Below are 22,952 nucleotides of genomic sequence, written 5' to 3'. Positions count from 1 at the left end.
CCTCCTTATTTGATCCTCCTCTCCTGTTTCTCAGAACTCTGTAGAACAGGCTAGCTCTCTAGTTTCTTGTCTCTGTGGACCAGCCTGGCCTTCAGGTTTTCTGTTTCCACTTCCGTATCTCTGCAGATGCTAGAGAATTACAGATAGGCTTTGCTGTGCCTTGTTTTATAATCATTTCGAGAATATAAATTTAAAATACAGTTGCTCAGTAAGAGTTTTGTGCATTGACGCTATCTAGGCTTGCCTTGAACTAACCGTGTAGACCAGGCAGGTCTTGAACACTCCTTTATCTTCCTGCCTAAGCTTCCTGAATCCTGGGATTCAGGTATGAGCCATCATTCTTGGTCAGTTTATTTTAGACTTGGCTAAAAGAGCCATAGATACATATATCAGTTTCCAAACAGGAAGATATTTGTAATGATTTCCATTTAATGGGCTCTACCCAATTAACAGGATAATTGTTCTAATAAAGTTTTAATAGTGAAGCTGCTGGGTAATTCTTTAGCAAAACAGTTGGCAGGTATTCGTGTGTTCTGAAACAAAATGAAAGGAAAGACCAGTTAATTGAAAGTTGGTGAAACTGTTTGAAGAGAGTAGTATTCCAACAGGACCACAAAATATTAATTTTTAGAAATTACGTATTACCCAGTATTTCAAAATGTTATAAGAGATATTTTGTGGGCCAGCAATGCATGATTTGACTAAGCGGGGAAGAGTTCATCTATTATATGTGATTCTCCGCTCAATCTTCAGGATCATCAAATTATATATATATATATATATATATATATATATATATGAAACAATATAACTTACACTTTCTTTAAAATGAGAGTATTTCATATATATGTGAACATGTTAATTCATATAGATGGCTCTCATCTTGTGCAGTAATTTATGATCATATTTTCCAATTTATACCTGAAGCAGTAACATTCCATGAGATAACCTGTAGTCATACAAGAAATTTGTCTGGGAAATACATAGTATAAAATAAAATTGGGAGTAACATCAGTGATGCATGCAGGAAACATCCTGAATTGGGATGTTGAAAATGATTCTTAATTCAGATTCTGTGGATTGTCTGGGTTCTAAGTAAATATTCTCCTTTGAAAAATAGAATTTCAGCATGTGGGGGCTATCAATTACTCGTGGTTTTAAGTTAAAGCTTAGCTTGTTTGCCTTGAAACATTTTGTGTTTAGCTGTTTCTGCCACGAGTCTTACTCATTTGTTGAGCGATGGCTACTAAACTTTGCAGTTTGTGAAAATCCTTAGAAGTTGTTTGCTTCTGTTTTGTTCGTTGGAAGGGTCTGATTTCTTTCATGTGTCCTCCCTTGGTGAAACATAATTATGTGGTACGACATGATGCAAAAATAATGAAAAAATGGCATTTGCTTCTGATAAACACAGAGGGAAACTGAACGGGTCCAGGAATGAAAATAAAGCTTATGGGAAGACATTAAAGGGGATGGGTGTGGGGGTAACAGCCAGCCAGGAGAGGAGAAAGCTGAAGACTGTGAACTTGGTAAGCAGAAAGTTGCACGGTATGAACTGTGAGGAACAAGTACGTTAGTATCACACGGACCCTTTGAACACAAGAAAGCACCTGTACTGCTACTTAGTACATTCCTTCATGTCTTACACAGGGACATGTGGTTCATATGTTTGTTCAGAATATAGAATAGTGTCCAGTGAAGCTTAAAGCTAAGATGCCCAAAGGTTCCTGGAAGAAAAAAGGAAATAGATAAGAGGAAAGTGGGTGACAAGTCAAGTCATTGTGTGTTTATATGTGTACATATATTTTCATATGTATGTGAATATGTGTACATGTGTGTGCTTATGTAGACGTGTGTGCGTACGTGTGTGCATACGTGTGTGTGTGTGTGTGTGTGTGTGTGTGTGTGTGTGTGTACCTGTGAATAGAGGCCAAAGGTCAATGTCAGTACTCTGAACTGTTCTCCACCTTACAGTTTGAGACAGTGGTTCCATCAATGTGGAGCTTGCCAATTTGGCTGAACTGGCAGGCTAGCAAGACTATGCAGGGATCCTTTGGTCTCTGCCTCTCCGGCACTGGGATTACAAATACAGGCTGTTAATGCTAGCATTCACATGCATTCTGTGAGATCAGCTCAGGTTCTCATGCCTGACCGCAAGCATCTTACCTTCTCCCTCGCTCCCACACAGCCCCGTTGCTCTGACTTCCGACTTTCCACAGGACAGACACATGGGTCAAGATGCACTTCTATTTTCTTTAATGCCATCCTGAGAGAACATGAAACAATAGCAGACACTGGGTGACTCATGACAGGAGACGCTTTGCTAGCTCTGGAGGAGGCAATAGGATTTGTGGAGAACGCTGTCAATCCATGCTTGCACATATGTTTACCAAAACAAATCTCCCATGCTCAAGGCTGGCATGAGGTTAAGAATATCCCATGTTCCCAGGTACCTTTGCCTCAAGCCCCAGAAGCTAGAAATACATAATCTCTTAATCGCACCCCCCAAAAAAAACCCTAAGACCTAACACATGATAGATCAGTGCTCTATCCTTGAGCTACATTCCCAGCTCCCAAATCTCATTTTTAAGTTGACAAATAATAGATTAAAAACCAAAAGACTGTGTGATCCTATATTTATGGGGCAAACAAATTGCATTTGTTGGCAAGACTTGTTATAGTTTAGCAGTTTGTAACATCTGAGGAAAGCTGCCCTAACAGCTGATAATTTATAAGTGCAATCTAAGGAGCTCTTGGAGTACAGAACAAATTAAACCAACATAGACAGAGATGTGAAGCAGACTATGTTAACAAATGGTCATTGTGATGATTCTTGAAGACCCCAAACTTCCAATCATCAAAGACGAATACAATGGTTTTCTTGACATGATGAACCAGTATCCCACTGTATTCCAAGAGGATTTCATAGAACAGCTATAATGTAAAAGCACAGACAGAAACAAAACCAACATGTAAAGTGATAGCACGATGTCTACTTCTCTGGAAATTTCTGTTAGTAAATTTGCTCTTTAAGATGACATTAATAAAATTTCTGGTGGTTTAGTAGGACAAAAGAATGGTTAAAATGTGTTTCTGGCTCACAGAAGTAAGGTTTGGGGGCTTTGACAACTTAGTGAGTCATAGTGAGCTAAGATCGAAGTACGATGCTCTTTAGCATAATGTATAATTTGTCAAAGACATTTTGCCTTCAAATAAAACCTGGGTGCTGGGATTAAAAACACAAAGTTCCATTGAATGCAGTGTCTGAGGTTCTCCTCTGTCATGTGATTGGGACAGGAAGGGTACAAGGGAGAACGGTTGTTGTTCTATACAAAGTGGCAAGGCCACCACTACTTCAACTTTGCTGAACTCGGGGTACAAATGCCAATAAATAGTCTTAGTGGTTTGACTTTCATCATCTCAACACACACACACACACACACACACACACACACACACACACACACACACACCTGTATATAAACAATAAGATCATTTATAGAAGAACTAGAAAACCCCTTCAACAAATTGCCATTATTTGTGATTGTCTTTACTAAAAAACACATACAACATTTTCATTAAATTAAGTTTTGGAAATCACTCAGATTTTAACTGCAATCACCAATATGTGAAAATTTACAAATAGCTCACAACAACAAACTGACTAAAACAAGCTATTTAAATAAACTTACTCCATTTGTTAATAAGTAACCATGGTATGTATACTTAGCATGTATGGTGATAAACATATTCTTGCAAGATTTCTAGGTTATTTTACTTCTAATATCTACGTCGGCTAAAGTGGTGCTGTCACATCCGGACCAAGTAGCCTTGATGCTGACGGAAGTGTACACTGGTAAATCCACAATGATAGCATCCTGACTCCATTTCCTCCATGAGCAACTGCAGCTGCTGAATACTGCGGAAGCCACTGTTCTTCGGAAGGCTTCTGAGAACAGGTGAAGTGTGTCCAAATTACCTCAGCGGTTGGTACCCACTGTTCTATTCTGAGTAGTATGTAATCCTACTACTTCCTATGTCATGTAGAGTTTACAGTCAAGTCTCCAAAGTGTGAGCTGGCTGAGGATATGGCTCAGTGGAAGAAGCTGGCCCCGCACATGGAGGGGCTCTGGGCCAGAGGGCGGTGCTGGCCGAGGACCTCCAGGATGTTTGTTTTTTTTTTTTTTTTTTTTAAAAAACTACTTTCTCTTTTTTCTTCTTCTTAATTTAAAAACTTAGACTTTAAAACTTAAGTCTTCTTTAGAGTATTGTCTCCCAAGATGTCAGTCCTACTTTGTTATGCCAAAGCCTTCTTACCATTGTCTCAGCTTCCTGGCTTTTCCTGCCTTTGAGCATAGCAGATAACGCGTGTGAAGCAGCGAGCGCTACAGGTGGGCTTCACGGAAGCGAGAGGCAGGCTTTTGCAAGTGTACCAAATGGCGCAAAAATGCAACACAACTTTACGTGTAAAATGAAGACCTCTCTGGCAAGTGAAGCCCAGAAGAACGTGTTGAGAGGCTTGTGGCACACAATGGAAATGAGAACTAAATGAACTCACCCTAAACTAGGACAGCGGCGAGAGGAGTGCCCTAGAGGAAAAATAGTAAAACAAATAAATACAAACTAGCAGAATGGAGTTTCCCAAAGCAAGGACTGGCAGGCAAAAAGCAAAAGCAAAAACAAAAACAAACAAACAAACAAAAAAACGTTTAGCAGAGGAGAGACTTAAATAAAAGCTAACTTTCTTGCAAGCTTGAAATTAAAAGTGATAAGAACTGCGCTGTTTTGTAACCTTGACAAATTTGTGGGATTATTGTTTGTCTTATTTGTGAAAGTTAAAATACACACACACACACACACACACACACACACACACACACACACATCTTCAGAGGAAAAAGAACAAGATTTAGTTGAGGAAAATTGCATGAATGACCGTGAAGACACAGTGGACAGTGAAACTTCCTGAACAGCATGCCTGTTGAGCATATTATGGGAATCCTTACATCCCTTGGCTTTGTGTGCTGTTCACAGGGTTGGCTGGTGTCCGTCCCTACCTCTTCTCCTGGTGTATCTGTTTACACCGACCACTTCTTTCTCTGGGGAGGGGGTGTGTTTGCCACTCTCCAGTAGCGCCTACCCCAGCACACTGAGGAAAGCAGTTTCCTACGACGGCCCAATAATTGCCTTTATTATCCTTACATGTTGAAAATTATGTCAGCCTACAATTTCAACAAAAATGCAAAAATTGAAAATGAATATAGAAAATAATGTGTAAGTTTCTCTGACATGAAATCACCATGTGCTGCCAAATGGAGCCCAAATGGCCCCTAACAGGGGTCCTGTGCCAACAGTGGGTGATCAAAGACCTCCTCAGTGGCAGCCACAGCCAGCCAGACTGGTGGTGTCAAGGACAGTGCATCTGTATACTGCCCTGGGTTTTCTCAGCGATACTGTGCTAGAACAAAAATATATAGATATGGATGTACACATACACATGTTCACATATATATTTTACAGAATTTAAATAATTCATCCCAATAAATTATTTAAATGATTTAAAAATTCCTTTGTCAAACAGATTAATGGAACCTTGTTATTCAAAAGATAAATCATTTTATATGAAGTGGCAAAGACTTCAAGGGCTAATAAAGGTTTTATGAGAGATAAACTTTTAATGAATTAATACTTTTGCATGCACTTATTTTCTATATACACAAATATATACAGATGTGTTTATATTGATATTTGTATTAACATTTTCTGATTTATTTCTTTTTTTTCTTAAAAAAAGGAAATAGTGTTCACATTATTTAAAACAAAGTGTTCTTATATATTTGGAGCTTAGGAGCTGTACACTGCAATTCACCAAGTGAACTTTCAAACAGTGCTGTAAATGTTATTTGCATAAGAGATAAAATAGATTGGATTTTTTTTTCTGTTTGTAATTTATATGAATCTAGCAGTCATTACTCATGAACAGTTTTCTCCATGTCATCGTGTAGGTTGAAAGTGTATCAGGCCTGCAAGACTTTCTTCGGCACAGTCTAAATCAGAACGATATTTAGCTCTAGAAACTCATGAACTAATATTTGTACACTAAGACCCCCAAACCCTGGGAAGAATTTTAAGGATTTTTATGAAGTTCAGTGCACATTCTTCAGCTCAATTTTGGCACAGTTTCAATTGGAGCCTCCACTGAAATTCAATTGGTTTATTTTATAATTAAAAACAAGGAAATCATAGTAACAAAAATATATAATGTATGGCAGTCTTGTTTATTATAGAAACATCCATAAAGAAAGAAACATGTTCTAACTTTTCTCATTACCCCAACGGGAATTGCATCTTTAATCACACAAGGCACAACTGCTTTCTAATTTTGTTTAAAGGGTTCCAGTACTTAGGAAAACCAGATCAGGTTATTATAAATCTAGAGCAATTAGAGGCACCAGCCTTCCGTCAGCTTTATGTAAGGGTTCTATGTATATCATAAATTTAATGGTATATTAAGACACGCATCTGTTTCAGTTTTGTAGACGTTAATAATCTTACTATAGAGTATTTAAACATTTCTTTCATTAACTGGAAAATTTAAGCAAAGATAAACTTGCTTCCGTTTTAAGGGACAATATTTTATAACTGATTTTGAAAACCTATAAATTTGTTCAAGTAGTTAAAGATAGTTTTCTAAATATTTAATTCAGTATCTATTTTTTGACATTACATAGTTTATTTCTGTACATAAGCATATGCCATCCTTACGATCTCAAATCCATACCTGCATAAGATAGCTTGGTATACATATACATATGCATATATGTGTGTACTTATGTTCATAAACTTTAAAATCACTTTACAATAGGGCATTAGAGAGAAAGTATGCATTAACCAATGCCATGAAAATGTCAAGATTCATTATTTCAGGTATTTCTCAGATTCTTAATTTGACTACATAAAGGTTTGTTTACTGTATGACTATATGCAGACAAACACACAAAAGCATCCCAAGAAATAATAGTCTTCTTGGGTTTCATATTATTTAAAAACAAGTTTCCATCTTGGGTACCTTGTCCATTTACATTTTATAGCTGTCATTTGTATTCAGTTTCTCTCTGATTTTATTTTTAAAAAGCTTTTTTCTCATTATATCTATCACCTTTAGCGTGGAGACTTGTCAGTTCACATACAACAACAACCCAGCATCATAATGAATTGTTGTGTTTCAATTACCATTAGATAACAAACAGGAAATTAGGTTTTCTTGCAGTGCATTCTATATTGTCTGAACAATTTAAAATACATGGTTTGCATTTGGGCCATTAATTCAAGTATTAAAGACATAGTAGTAATTAAACTGGTGCCATAATTATATCTCCATAGTGAAGGTGGGGAGACTCTTGGCACACTAATAATCCGTTTTAGTTCTGTTGCGATCTGTGATTTCAGTAGGAAGGACAACTGAATTAGAGGGTAGATAATTCAGAGAAACACACAAAAGCATCCCAAGAACAGTAATCTGGGCAACGGTGCAGCAGTGTCCTTTTAATGCATAGTGGCTTCACGGGTTATAATAGTGTTTTATTTTTAACCTAAAGCAAAAAATATTTTGTGATGTTTAAAATCAAAATACTTAAAAATACTCACACAACAAAATCTCATCCTTACCATACCAGTTCAGTACTCTTGAGATACAAACGGTTTTACTAGGATTCTAAATTTGAATATTAGTTTCAGAGAAAAATTAATTCCATTCTAATGTATTTTTATGTATCACAAAAGCATGTGCTGATGATGTCATTGTGTAGTGTAGGGCCTAGGTGATGAACCTCGAAGATGTACAATGAGGCGAAAACTCAATGGAATGATTTAAATTATTGTAGAAAGGGGGACATTGTAATATCTTATCAAGAAACTATATGATATTATCAAGAATCCATACAGCATTTTACTTTGTAAATTGCTACTCTGGTTCTCACATGCTCAAATGTAATTTTACCAAAATATATAAAATAAATAAGTATCTTCAAAAAAAATGGTGCTGGCATTGTGGCTCATCTGGGAGAGCGCTTGCCTGGTGGCATCCGTGAAGCCCTGGGTTCCATGCCCAGCACTGCAGGATCTGGGCATGGTGGTGCACATATGCAATTCCTAAGTATAGGAGCCGGAAGCAGAAGGCGTCGAAGTTTGCGGCTATCCTCAGTTATACATCCAGTTAGGGCCTGGCCTGGGCTACATGAGATCCTGTCTCAAAAAAAAAAAAAAATAGAATTGAAAAATAACATAGTTATATTAATAAGAAAATAAAACAATGGGAAATGTCAGTAAAAAGCCAATGGAAGTAATCAGAGGATCAAACAGAGTGAAAATAAAAAGCCTCATGTTTTACAATTTTAAATCATGAAGTATTTTCAAAAATTAAATACATTTTTTATTTATTTAAAAATATTAAGACTATTTATTACAACTTATTTTATGTTGTACAGCTATGAGAACTTAGTTTTAATCTGAAAACATCAGAAAATGATGCAATAATATTTTTGACTTTCTAGAACTCACAGGGGGCATCTGTGAGTTTGTATTCTGACTCTTAGAGCCTTTAGCAAGTTCGGCCATACTGCAGAGGACTGCGATATGAATGGCAAAGTCATATTCCCAGAGCCATGGAAAATCCCATTGTGAGGATTCTGTGTGGCTGCTGTTCAGCATGGAGCCGCCGCCACCGTTAACATCTCTTTGCTTTTGTTCTGCACTCAAGTGATGTATGTATGATGATTTACCAGGAATGGCACATGCGGAGTCTGGTATCTTGGTTGAATTTCAACAATTTTTAAAGAAACTTAAAGAAATATCACCTTCATGGTTGACAGTGGTAAGGTTCACATGCATTAAAAAGAATAGGAAAAGGTTCATTTCTAAACACACACATTAACAAGGAAAAGTGCTCGGGGATATGAAGCATGAACAGGACAATGACGAGTTGTTGGAACAGAGAGTTTGTGGAAACAGTTCACTTCTCTGTCTTGGTTTGGCAGAAGCACTGATAGAGGAAAATCTATAGACCCAATTAGGGAAAATCCTTACAGTGCAGAGATTAGCAAGAGTTATGGGAACAGTCTATGGAAAAGAAAGACTTTGACTTGTGAGAAACTCAGTGGAACAATGATTATAAGGGATATCATTTTTAATTTGCTTGCTTTCAAGTATCATAATTGTAATGGTATAAAAATTTTATAATCCTTTACAAATAGTTATGCATATTTAAAGACGATGTGTATAGAAAAACTCACGAAGCCTCTTACATGGGTGGATATTTTTTAAAAGTATTAATTATAAAATGATAGTCTTAAAATTCATATGATTATATATTCTAAATAATATCATTAAGTATAGTACACCATAATCATATTTATATCCTGTTTTTCACTATCCTGAATTTTGAGACTGTATTGCCTCATTTTAGGTAAGGTTTGGCCTTCTTGGACAAAATTTACTGAGCCTAGAGAGCTGAGAGAATAATTAAAAACTTACTGGCTTTGCCAAGTGTTTTCATATGTTTCTGGTCTCATGGAAAATGAGTTTTGATTTCATTTTAGCTCCCTCCATGCATGGCAAAGCAAAAAAGAAAAAAAGAAAGAAAGAAAGATAAAAAAAAAAAAAAAAAGCCAAAGCTAGCAACTCTGACCAGGTCTAGTTAAATTTGTGACTCACACTGCTTTGAGCTGCTCTAGAGCATTCTGCCAGAGGGCTTTCCAGAGCAGGGCGCCATCTCCTCACCCAACATCAAATGTAGTGATCAAGAAAAGAGGACTAAGTTCAATTTAGGATATAATCTAACTAACTAATTTTGTTCCTAGTTTTGAACTAAAAAGTGGAGTCGTTTTACATACTTTTTGTTTGTTGTTTGTTTTTGAGACATGGTAGCTATGTAGGTCAACTATGTAGCTCTGGTTGTCCTGGAACTCTATAGACCAGGCTGGCCTCGAACTCACAAGGATCTACCTGTCTCTGATCTCAAATGCTGAGGTTAAAAATGCTCAGTTTATTCCATACGTTTTTCAGTTTCTCGGGTAATTTTTTTTGAGGCAGGCTTCTCTGTGTAGCTTTGGAGCCTGACCCAGAACTCCCTTCTGTAGGCCAGGCTGGCCTCGAACTCACAGAGATGCTTCGGCCCGGCTAGGAATGCATTCTTTATGACAGACCCAGCCTCTCCTCTGAGAGAGTTCTCTTCACTGCTTTAGTTCAGTCTTCAGGCTGTCACGTCCCAGCACGTCCTCTCCCTCGCAGCCCTGTGTAGCCTCTTGTAGACCTGGTTTATTTATATTCAAGTTTGCTCCAGCAGGGGAACGAAGAAGCTACCAGCTGGGGTTACTGGCTTATACCAATCCCAGCACTCGGCCACTATGTCCATTTTCATTGTTCTCCATTAACTTGTTACCTAAACTGTCACTATTCAGACTGTATTTTGACAAATACCTGATCATTTTCTTCGTAAACAAATATACATGGATGCCAAACAGCTTTGAAAATTAACATGATTTCAGTATCAGAAATACATGAGCCTATTGAATGAAATAATTTCTAGTTTCTTGAAGTTGCTTAAATTAAAAACATGCGTTTCTACAGTTGGGAAAACATGTATGGTAAAAATGTTTGAAGCCCACCAATCTCTCTAACCACATAAACTAATGAGTTCCTTCTGTTTTCTTTGAATGAAATCACCATGAGTGGTTAGATGTTGATTTAACATAAAACAAATGGAAATGGGTGTTTCTTTTGTCCTTTGTAGAATCTATTTAAAAAAAAAAACAATTAGCAAGTATGATGAAGAAGTCAAAGATTTTGCCATTACTTAAATAATAATATCAATTGAGTGGTTGTGTCCATCCCATTGGATTTTAGGAACGAGTAACATATTCCAATTCCTCCGACATTGAGTATATCTGTAGACACTATTTAGCAACTCAGTTCATTTTTTTTCTCCTACTACCATAACACCTGTATTGCTGGAGACTGTGTTTTAAATTGTCATGAAGTGTCAGGTAAGCTATGTTTTCTGCATGTGGCCAGGCTCTGTGGAGTGTATCACATAACTGTTCCTTTTCAATGTCAGGGCTGTGACTAACAGCTTAATCTTCAACATTTAAATCGAATTGATGGCTCTGCCAATTCTTTCTTGTATATATACCCAGAAAGTTGAACTATTATGATATTTAAATAAGAATTAAAAGTTCTTAATATTTAAGATATCTTGGAGAAGTGATATCGCTATAGATGTGTGTGTGTGTGTGTGTGTGTGTGTGTGTTTTGGCATAGCAAGTATACATTCTTAGGATGAACATTTTCTGAACCTTTGAGCTGTAGAGAATATACACCCTATTGAATCAAGATTGGAAATTTTTTATGGGTCATTTTATGTTCCCCAGAGTTTTAACTCACTTTTGGCAAACTTTTAAGTGTGTGTGTGTGTGTGTGTGTGTGTGTGTGTGTGTGTGGTGTGATGTTGTCGCCTTAGAAGCATAGTGGAGAGTAACTCACTTTATGTCCTGAGCAACAAAGAGTATCAGACATATGAAATGTAGACAGTGGTTTCTTTCAGAGATTCTTTCTGAGAGAATTAAATAAATGAGCCAACATATGGCCAGCTTAATTCAGGCAAAAATGTCTATTGATTACTTACTAAGCTCACTAAATAAAAACTTCAGGCTAAGTTTTGCTTCCCCAAAGAAAATAGGATTAGACGGGTCTGTGCACTCACTGGGGCTTCCTGTGAATCAGGCCAGATGAATGAAAACCTTCAAAGCTGAACAAAAGAAAGAGCTATTTTTTTTGGCAAATGCAAATTATTAGTAGATTGACATACTGTGTTTTACACTCACAAATAAATTTTTTTTTGAAAAAGGAGAATGTGATATTAATGGTCTTTGATGTCTGAGGATCATTGGTCTGCCTTCTTTTCACCCACTGTAGGTAGGCGGACTTAACTTTTCTAGCTCCTTGTATAGCTTTGACTAGTGGGAAAATGTAAGCACACTCATGTTTTGCATGAGCTCTGCATAGGTGTGTGTTTTCCAGACTACTTTAACTCCGCATGGAAGATATTTCAACTGATTTATCTAAGAATTCCCAAGTGAAGAGTACCTGTACTGTAAAGCAAAGCACTCTAGAATGCTCATTTTATCAGTACCCTACATCCAGTAGAAGAAACGGGGTCATAGGAGAACCTTCTTTGAATCTGAGAAAGATAATGTGATTTGGATATATGCACATTTAACTTCAGATTTTCTACAGTCAAGAACGAAATTGACCAGTATTTGAATGACTTTACTGCTGCAAATATTTGGCTCTGTGACAAAATGCAAATGCTAATTGTTATTCAGAATCTTCGAGTCTTCAGAGCAATCTCCTGTTGACATTTTAATAACATTGTTTGGAATGATTTCCGAAGTGTGGTGACTGCAGCATACCCGCAGTAACAAAAAGTACATATTGTTTCTGAAAGCAAACAAGCTCAAGTTTCATCCTGTTTTTTAGAGGTTTCAAATCTGGGAGAATCAGTTTCTCAAAGGCAAATGGCTGAATTCATTAACTCAGTAGTTTATGAATACAATGGAAAACTTACTTCTTTCTGCTCAGAAATCTTGTAATTAAAAAAAAAAATACAGATTTGATTATTTTCCTCCTGGGCAGAAGACGCTTATCCAGTTTTTAAACGTTTATTTTTATTTATTTTCTCCTAGCAGGATATTGTTGTGGTCTGGTCCTTTCAGCTTGTTTCTGTAGTTTGCTGACACTGTCAGCCGAGAGGGACAAGGAAGTGTTTCGAGAGGACAAGAGCTTATGCTGTTTCAATATATGGAAACGGGAGACAGACCTAAGAGGACTATGAATGTTCTAGCAAGCAAAGCCTTGCAGTCTCCTTCCCTTCCGTTGCATATCCTGGTGAGTTTAATAAAAAACAAACAGAACGCTCTTGTGAAATATAGTCAATAAAGTCAAAGTTTAGCTAGCTCTATGTAACTACAAAGAAAAAGTCATCGCAATTAAAAAAAATGTAACTTTCGTTAACGAGCGCGCCGGAAATCTCAGGTATCAAAGACGCATTAGCCCTGGAGCGTCCCCTGCGCGCCGCAGCCGGACGGAGGCAGACGCGGCGAACAGACCTCCTTTCTCCTGCGAGCAGTCACACAAAAGGAGGGCTGCGGAAACTAAAAGTTTCGGGGCCTCCAGCTCGGGGCGCGCGGAGCAGAGAAAACCTGGAGACGGGGTGGGTAAAAGACGCTTCCAGAGCGTCCGGGCGCAGTCCTGGCAAGGAGTAAGCTCCTGGGCCTGGAGGGGAAGAGGGAAATAGGGAGCGGGGTCCCGAGCTGCAGGCCCCAGCGGCCCCAGTGCCCGGCCCCCGGTGGCCAGAACACCGAGCTCTCCCGGATCCCCCACACCGGGATCCCGAAATAAAAGCGATGTTTGGAAAGTGCGTGTGTGCGCGCGGGCTTTAGAGCGTGCAGCGGGCTCGCCGAGAGTGGAGTTGGGGGGGGGGCGGGGTGCAGAGGGTGAAGGCTGGATACCGAACCCCCCGACCTGGCTGGGGGGGGGGCGCCAGCCGATCGCCAGGGGGAGGAGAGGGGAGGGGCGCGAGCCTGCGCGGGCGCCTCTGGGGCGCGTTCCGCGGCCGTGCGCGCGCGTCCCCTGCCGCCACCGCCACCAGCGCCTCCCGGAGAGCCCTGCGGCCGCCCCACCGGGCCGAGCCCGGGCCGGCCAGTCTTGGGGCGGCTGCTCGGCCGTCGCCACCGCCACCCGAAAGGCTAGATCTCCTGTAAGTGTCCCCTTCGCTCCTCCTCCTCCTCCTTCTGCCCTGCGCTCGGGCGCCCCGCTGCCGCAGCTGCTCCAATGGAGTGGAAAATGGCCATTGGGCGCAATGAGTTCTAGATTATCTGCTCCGCGTTTTGTACTCAGCTGCCTGTCTTCTTTGGAGTTTGCACAAGCCCCTTGGCTGGCAAACGCGGGAGGGAGAGACGGATGCTGCGCCGCGGTCCGTGCTCATATGTTTATATGATTAGCAGTCCTGGGGTGGGGGGGCTGGGGGTGGGGACTGAGGAGGAGGAGGAGGCAGGAGGTGACTCCAGTTCAGCCCTAGCTGAGTCCGTGTCAGGACTTCGGGCTCCCCGTCTCTGGCTCCCTGCTCTCCTTGCTCTCCTCTAGCTCTCACTCTCTCCGCGCTCACACACTCTCACACACGCACACACACACACTCACACGCACACGCACGCAGAGGTGCCCGAGCGCCATCGGGAGCTTACCGGAGGATTCTTGGTGATTGTTGAGGGGGACCAGCCTCCCTCGGCGGCTGTGCATCGGCGGCGCGGCTCTTCCCTGCTCCTCCCGTCGCTTTCCCCGACCCCGAGTTCCTCGTCTCCTCCGTCCGCAGAGCCCCCCCTACCCTACGAGCCAGGAGACCCGACATGTGAGGAAGGGCCGGCGGCTGAGTCGTGCCCCAGGCCGCAGGGGCGGCGCGTGCGCCGGATGCAGGTCCTGCCGCCGCTGCCCGCGCACTCCGGGCTTCTCCCGACCGACTGACGGACTTGGCCTCGCTCCCCGGCGGCGCCCGTCCCCCCCGCGCCGCTGCCAGGAGACTCCCGAGTCGGCGCACCTCCGCCAGCCTCGCTCGCTCTCCTCGTCCACGCATCTCTTGGTTTTGAATTTTGCTTTTTTGGCTCCGAAGGGAGCGTGCGGCGGTAGGCGCGCGCGTGTGGGCAAAGCACCCCCCCTGGGTCGCGGAGCGGCGTGTGGGAAACTGCGGGAAGATGTTGACTTAAGCCCCCGGCAGCCGCCCGGGCCGCTGGGCTGCTTGGCTGGACTCGGCGGGCGGCTGACGGCGGTGGAGACTCGAGCCGGAGGACACGCCGAGGAGCCGCGCGGCGCCGTGTCCGGCCCGCCAGCCGCGGCTGCCGCCTCCCCGCGCGCGCTCGAGCAGCAGGAGCACCCCGTGTCGGTCGCCGCGGCCCCCTCTCTAGCGCCTGTGTCCCCGCACGGCTCCCCCGCACCAGCTTGGCCCTCCCCCCGGGGCGCACACGGAGGTAAGCGCCAACAATGTGCCCCTGTGCCCGACTTCGGAGACCTGTTTGCTGGGCTCCCCCTGATGGGGCTGACGCCTCGGAGGTGGCCGTGTCGCCGGGTCAGACCCGCGCTGGCCACTCGTGCGCAGCCCTTCCCGCCGACATCGATCCGCAGAACTCTGTGCGGTGCAGCCCGCTCGCCGGGCCGCGTGCGGCTATTGTCACGCTCTCGGGAATCAGGCTGGCTGCTGGGGACCGAGAAGGCGGGCGGGGGGTGCGGGCTGGCGAGGCAGCTCCAGTCTGATCTTGCATTTTGGGGGGGCATTTCGTAAAAAAGCTTGGGGAGCAGAAGGTGCCCTTGGTTCTTTACGCAGCGGGGCTGGGGAGGGGGGCTGTGAAGTGCGTTTTCGGCCTGGCTGTCCTGCCCCAGGTGTTGGGCCTCAGGCTCGGCAGGGACTCGTCCGTGGGTTGTCCCTGGGAGCGAGTCCCCGGGAAGGGGACGGTGGGGGAGGGCTTAGATGAGTTGTTGCGGGTCGTCGTTTCTTGTCGTTGGTCAGGTGGTGCGGAGAGGCGAGGATGAGAGAAAAGCACAGCCAGATGTGGCCGCGCCGGTTTTGAGGCTGGCAGCGATTAGGGGCGCCTGCTGCTGGGGCCGGGGAAGCCCGGCGACGGGGCGGGAGGGTAGCGGGGTCGGGGGACTCGGCGGGCCGGGGCCAGGGCAGAGAAGCTCCCGCACCGGCAGTGAGAGGGCAGCAGCGGGCCGCGCTGGGCCTGCAGGAGAAGTTAAGGGGCGTGGGCTCCCGGGCTGCCTCTGGGGTGGGGAGCCTGCTGGGTCGTGTGCGAGCCCCAGGTTGAAAGCAGCAGGGAGAAGAAGTCGTGGGAGGAGCGCGAGGGGAGGGAGACTCTTGGGGTCGCGGGCGTGGGCTCGTGGATCCGAGACCCTCCGCCACACCACAGGGACAAGGGCGACCCGGAGCGTGAAGGCGTCCCTGAGTGTGCAGGACTCCTGCACTTGGGACCAGCAAAGTTTTTTCTCCTCTTCGCTGAACTGCAGGGTTTGGATTAGAAAAAGAAATCGCTGGAGGCTTTAGCGAGTGCGGGGCTGTCTCTGAGCAGAGGCCGAGGCACGTGCGTCTTCCTGGGTGTTTATAGCCCTTGGTCCGGCCTGTCCTCCAAAAGCAACGTCCTGCGCTGCCCATCATAGCTCTTCCTGGCGTGCGGGGACTCCTCCCCCTCCCTCCTTTCCTCTTTCCCCCTTTCCCGGCCCCTCGATTCCGTTCCTCCAGATACAAACCGTGCTGTCTCATATTCAGACGGAGGAAATGTTTTCCTCCTGCTTCATGAAAGGTGTCAGGCTGCTTAGCAGCTTCTCCAAGCAGCCTGGGCGCGCCTGAGCCTCAGCGGCAACCAGATGGTTGCCCTTACAAAGGCCAGGTTTCCAAGGAGCGCCCTCCCCCGCCCCCCTGCCCCTCGCTGCTTTTTCTTCGGCATTTTCCCGGTTCTGGGTTCCCCTGCTCGCTCCTTCTTTCCAGAGGCGTCGTTCCCCAGTGGTTGGTTCATTCATTTCTCCCTCTGGTCTAAGTCTTGAGCCTGCCCTCCGAGTTGACGCTGCCTACCTCCTGTCTAGTTCCAACCTTGAAGAAAGGCACGCCCGTTTGGTCAATGATTGACTGTTGGGAGTTCGCTTGCTAAGTCAGGGTCTGTGGTGGGTAAACCTTAAGAAACGGGCGCTAAAGAATCACTAATTCGTCCACAGAAATACAGAAGTTTTTGGGGGTGACCGTGACAGCATCCAGGTTGGATAGCACTGTCTTGAGCCTAGCCAAAGGTAACTATAAATATAGTGTGCTTTGCTGCTTACTAGAAATTCTTGAGAGATTCCTTCTAAAAGAAAAAAAAATCTGTTTAAGTTCAGGTGTGTTTTCGAACTTTGTCTCTCCCCTCCGCCGTCCAGTAAACTGGTGCGTGATGGAATCCCGAGGAACGCATGCTCTGCTGCTGCGTTCCTTTTGTTGCCCCGCTCTGAAAGAGGTGCCATTTCACATGCTGCACAAATTGTTTGAATTAATGCAAGTGTGAATTCTTACCGTTTGAAGGGGGTGATTAGCATATCAAAGGGTTCTTAGCTTCAGCTCAATTGAGAAAACTGCAGCCTGTCTTCCTTTTGCGTCCAAGCCCAGGCCCAAAGGGCAATGGGAATTGTAAAGGGTGCAGGCTGGAAGGAGCATCCAGGCTGTGCTGCCCAACTTTCCCTGTTCCGTAATTATGTGAGCTAAGAAACACTGTCTGGTGCTCCGCAGCGCTTGCAGATGGCAAGACAATTATTTTCTATTGATAAATGGTTTGTTCTTAGGCAAAAAGGTGACCTTTTGTTTTAGGATAGTCTCCGTTGCGTTTCTTTTGGGGTGCCCTTAGTGGAACACTGAGAAAGCTTTACTGTCTAACCCAAAGCTTTTCTAAAGACACACTTTGCTCTGTTATTACAATTAGAAGGGCTTCCAATTAGTCTATACAACAATAGCTATTTTGTGATAAGACACACATCGGAAACTTTTATATACTTGCTAAACTAATAGGGAATAAAAGGAAGTAGAGCTTGTTGAAAATTAAAAGCCCATGTGAGCTTTATTAACACAACTTCTGATACAAGTATCAGTTTGGAAAGGTTTCTAAGTGACAGAGACTCAAATTTTATGACTTTTATTTAAATAGAGGTACTTGTGTTTAGAAGCCATTTTGTTTTCATCTTTAAATTTTTGTCAAACACTAGACACTTTTTTGTTTAGCGTAAAGTTGTTTTTCAAGAAAAACACGGTGTTTGTTTGATTCAGTTTTTTCCAGCATCTGTAGAACACTATGTTGTCTGAATTTCTTTTAGCAACCCAGAGCTTGAGTAAAGAAAGAAATAAGAAACTGGTCTGTGGGGCATTTGTGGAGGACAGAGAGGTCAAGGGAGAACTATTTTTTTCTGACGAAAATTACTTGTATTTATTTCACTTTAGTTTTTTAAAACTGATTTTTAAAGATCAACAGAGAATGGTTGAAAATTGCAAGCTTGCTTGCTTTCTTTCCTTCCTTCCTCCTTTCTTTTTCTTCTTCCTTTTCTTTTTTTCTTTTTGGTTTACCTGTGATGTTTGCTTTTGGCCAGGAATTGACCTTCTTACCTTGGAGGAAGGATTATTTACTCAGGGTTGGGACTCCTAGCTTCTATTTTAATAGTGGAAATGAATTCTAATGTAGCAGTTTCAGAGCGGAAAAACTCACCATTAATTGCCTAAATATTTTAGTCTTTTGTTTAATGGGGTGGTAATTGTTTTCAGATCAAGATGAGTTTGTTTTTTTTAATGCCTTTCCAATGGAGAGCGTCACCCTGCGATCATTTTATGATAGCTGTTCATCTGCTTTGTTCACTAGCCAAAGAAGTACTGTAGTATTGGGGTGTGTGTGGGGGGTGTAATTGATTGTAATTGTGACTCCTGTGCTCCAAATGTGCTTAACTCCTCTGCTTTGAGTGCTAAGTGTTAGGAAGAAAACACACCATCCTTGAGAGCTATTAGTGATCATCCAAAAATTGCCTTGAAAATATTGTTCTTCATTTTATATGATCCTGAATTTGAAAAATCTCCAAAGGTGTAAAATGCAGTGAAAATGAGATTTCTTAGAATTTAGACGACGAAATTGGACTACTTAGAGAAAAATTAACGTGCAGTCGAAGCACCTCAGCTGCCTTTTTCAATCACTAGGTTGGTATGTGTTGGCAACAGAAAACGGATTTAGAAATGCAGATAGCCCTGGGAGCAGGTAGTTAGGGAATTCAGAATATTGAATCATGTGGGCTAGAACAAACCAATTACTTCAAGTTTTGACATGAGAATTTCCAATAAATAACTTTTGTTTTCCAGGCTTTTCGCCCTGTTTTATTAGCGGAGTAACATCAAAGCAACCAACAGAACTTCCGAATGCCATAAAAAATAATATAAATACATAGATCTCACACGCAGCACTGTGAGTCCTAATTTAAGATGAGCACTTGGAGTTTTTACTGCTGCGGTTTCCACAATCAGCTGAAATACCAGTCTTCTGTGTTTCTCAAAACATGCAGAGGTTGGGAGCTTTAAAACCAAGGTTTACTTAGGGTCAGGGCTTTGTTTGATCAGTACTGAAGCTCTCTGTGTGTGCTTTCTTAAAATTTTTAGAGTGTGTTTTAGTGTCCTTAAGTCATATAGGTTATGAGAAAACTGACAGAGATGTGAAGGTCAGAGGAACAGGCGATCTGCAAACCCAAGTCATAAAATGTTACAGCCCTGTTTTCTATAAAAATATTTATTTGACCTAACTTTTGTGAAAAATTATTTAAACGATAGTTTATTAACAGATGTAGTATGCACTAGAGACAGCATTAGAGATTTATTGCAGTATGTGGGCTTCACACACCTGTACCCACCTATGAACACTCCGTTTTCATTTTAACGAAAACATTTACCACTTGCCTAAGTGTTGATAACTAGAACTCAGGTTAGGCGAGTTTTGCTTAAGAATCAAATACAATTTTAAGAATGGAAGAACTGAGCATCCTGCCAAGTGTTATTTTTAGAACTTTCCCTGCAAGAGGCTTGTACTCTGGGATCTTGATTCTTTGTATCCGCTTTGGAGTCTGGAAAGGCCAGGGGCTCATTTGACACCTGCCTACTCTTGAGCAGAGTAGATCTTTGTAAAACAAAAACACAGTCATTTTCAAGGTAATATGTGCTAGAAATAAGGTGCATATTTATGGAGGGAGGTTATGTACAAGTATGCCTATTTAAGTTGAAGGTTTCGATGAACTACTAAAAATAGCAACTTTTGTAGCTGGGTGTAAAAAGGATCTGGATTCTTCTTGATATGTTGGTCAGCTCAGCTCTTGTGCTTACAAGTTCACATTGCCTCAATCCATAACTGTTTTGGATCTATTTGGAACAAAGATGAAAACATTCTACTTGAAAGCTAGAGGAAAATCATAGGTTGGTTAGCCTCTTTGTTACATAACACTAAGCTTTCCAGGCCTACTCAAGTGCTCACCTCTGCAAATAATTCTTGATTAAAGGTTAAAAAAGTACTTAATCATTAGATTACTATAATTAGAGTGATCTTATCAGAAAAATAGATGGACTATTCTCTAAACTCTTCAGTTGCATGAGATGTTCTCAAAGATTGGGTAAAGTAGTGACTTTCTCTTTCTCTCTTTTTAAAAATGCTTTAAGAAACAGCTTAAGGAAATGATTTGTTTAATATACAGATAGATAGTTAATTACTGGAATTAGGTACTGTGAGTCATAACACTTAGTATACTGACCTGGTGTGGTCACAAGCAAGGAGTAATTAGCACCCATCAGACTGCAGTCAGGCACTTGAGTCTGCTGCGTAGGTTTCCTTAAGCGTGTGTTATAAACTAGAAAACTTCCTTAGTAATTTTGATGTAAGTAGTTATTTTTAGGCAAGCCGTGGACCATAAGAATAGGAAGGTCCCGTCAGCTAAAAATACCTTTTAAAAATCAATATTTTTAGGTCATTGGTCTGATAGGCTAATTGCAAGCAATACTTTGAGTACTTCTAAAATAAATTTTAATTCAATAAGTTTTGGAAAGCTTATTATTCTCTCCAGCCCTGTCCCCTGTAGAAAATATCTTACATTTGACAAGAAAATACTACCTGGAAAGAATAAGTTTAAGGAACCAAACTCCTAATACCTTCAAACACAGTGCGGTTACGGCAGACGCTTTGGAAATGTCTGGAAAGCACAAAGCAAATCCAGATACCATTTGTTTAATTACAACAAAAATACAGCTCTATGAAGCTATACTGTTTGTCTTCATAGAGGATTTTATGCATTGTGTGGTGGTAAGTAAAATCCCATCACACTTGTATAAATTTGTTCAATTACCAGAACAGCTAAAAGAAAAAAAAATCAATTTAGATTGAAAAGCAACAGAAATTAGATTACCTTGGTTAGTAGGAACTTGCCAGCATTGTTGAAATTGCTTAATAATATCAGAAGTCGCCAAGCTTCGCAGTGTGAGGGTGTTGGCTCCGGTTGTAATGTGCATGTGTTTGCTTACTGGGTGATTTATTATTATTACTACTATTATGTATCCCTTTTTCTTTTCTCTTTCCATTTTTTTATTTTCATGGCAGTTGTTACATAACGCACAGGAGACTGTACTCTTGGGTGGTGTTATTTGTTACAGAGGTTGCTTTTCTAGAATTTTTGATCAGTTGGTATTTGGGATCAGCACTGTGAAATGCTACACCTGATTTCAGGAATCTGAAGACACTTCCCCCTTCAGAGAGGGCAGCCAGTTAACATCCACAAGAACACAGTTTAGGATTTCTTTCTTTCTTTCTTTTTTTTTTTTTGTCACCAATACTAGAGTTGTACAGAATCCTCGATCTTCAATTCTTAGCTCAGTAAAGTGGTGCAGACTTCATTGCTGCAGATATCTGGGCACCTGTTTTATGGCCACCTTGATTCATCCTGGCACTCAGCTTTACCCCAGTGCAGGGACAGTCACAGAGCTGCTCCAAAGCCACCAGGCTGTTTTTAGGTCATGAAGTCAACTTCCTGGAATTTCTAGGGAAACCAGTTGAAAGGAGGAGGACAAATGTCACTTTAAATAGAGATGTTTAAATCAGATTTCTGCCTGAGGGTAAAATTTAGGTCTGTCTTAGCCCGGATGTAATGTCTCCCTCTGCAGAGCAAAGCATTAATCAGTGCAGGACAAGAAAGTAGGGGACGACAACGGGTCCCAGTCTGTCCTGCCGTGGATGTTTTTCTCTCTCAAATCTGTGAGGAGCATCTTATAAACATTAAAGGGCAGACATGATATTGCACCCCAGTCTGAATTCTGAATTTTAGTTTCCTTAAAAGAAGCCCACTTACAGCTGGGTGTCCCAGTTCCTGTCAAAGCAACCGCTGGCTGGAGGACAGACTAGGTGATGTTGGTTCTGACCGATGTTATCTTTTGTAGACCATAGCTACCTTGTTTATTTATAGAGAGTGCAAAGGAGAGGTTTGTTATGTTTTAAAAATGCTCATTTCTAAATTTAATTAATTTTAATTATTTAAAGAAAAACTGAAGTGCTGTGGATCACTGCTTTTCCATAAAATGGGTGAACTGTTATAAAATGTTGATAAACTCAATACTTGGTGTTTATTTTCTGTCGAATACCATTACGTAATCAGTTCTCAGCTTCCACTCACATAGAAAAGAAGTGTTAAAAATGATTTTTCTGTCTTCGCTTAAAAGCAACATTTATTTTTCTCCTTTTTATTTCCTCGCTCCACACATACCTTCCACAGGGAAATTTTATTCTCCTGCATTAAAAGCCTCTGTCTTTTAGTGTTTGGTGCTGTGGTTATTGATTAGAAATTACATTTCTTACACATCCCTTTCTCCACCTACTTCCACCCTGCCCCCAGTGCTAGGAATTGAGGCTAGGCCTTATACTTGCTGCTAAGCAAGCTTCTCCCTTTGTGCTCCGTTCCCAACTCCTTCCTTGTATTCCTAATTTTGGGATTCTTAAAGTTGTCTTAGTTCCTCGAGTCTCCTGCTTTCTGTGGCTGTTGGGAGCAGCCTTGGATTCTGTTTTGTGTTGATGCTCCTGTATTCTATAGTTGTTCATGTTTTCACAGAGCTTGCTGAAGGCTTCCTGTGAACTGACAGGGGTACACCGGAGACAGATAGGCTGAACATACTCCATGGCTGGCTTTCCATATTTAAAAAGATGGATACAGTACAAACCTGCTTCATGTAGTTTCAGATGCGTCAACAAACAGAAATCATAGACTAGAGTTACAATGCCCTAGGCATCTCTGTCATGGGGAAGATAATGCCTGGATAGTTGTGCCTTCTCTGTTTACTTCAA

The 22,952-nt window shown here is 42.1% G+C and overlaps 1 protein-coding gene across 50 annotated transcripts in view; it reads left to right on the top strand.

The window, feature by feature from the left end:
- Adgrl2 (adhesion G protein-coupled receptor L2) overlaps window positions 1–22,952 on the top strand; it is a 628,692-nt gene that overhangs the window by 439,771 nt on the left and 165,969 nt on the right. For 3 of the 50 annotated variants that reach the window (XM_037207212.1, XM_037207203.1, XM_028876827.2), the window contains exon 1: window positions 13,154–13,264. The exons of 44 other annotated variants lie outside the window; for them this stretch is intronic. The gene's annotated coding sequence lies outside the window, so the exon portion shown is untranslated. Of the gene's footprint in view, window positions 1–13,153; window positions 13,265–13,676; window positions 13,811–16,254; window positions 16,879–22,952 lie in introns of those variants that run through there. 3 more of the 50 variants (XM_028876799.2, XM_028876798.2, XM_037207196.1) reach the window with 3 other exon arrangements.

Source organism: Peromyscus leucopus, chromosome 6 (genome assembly GCF_004664715.2).
Source record: "Peromyscus leucopus breed LL Stock chromosome 6, UCI_PerLeu_2.1, whole genome shotgun sequence".
Lineage (NCBI taxonomy): Eukaryota > Metazoa > Chordata > Mammalia > Rodentia > Cricetidae > Peromyscus > Peromyscus leucopus.
This window is presented reverse-complemented; position numbering and strand designations above follow the sequence as displayed.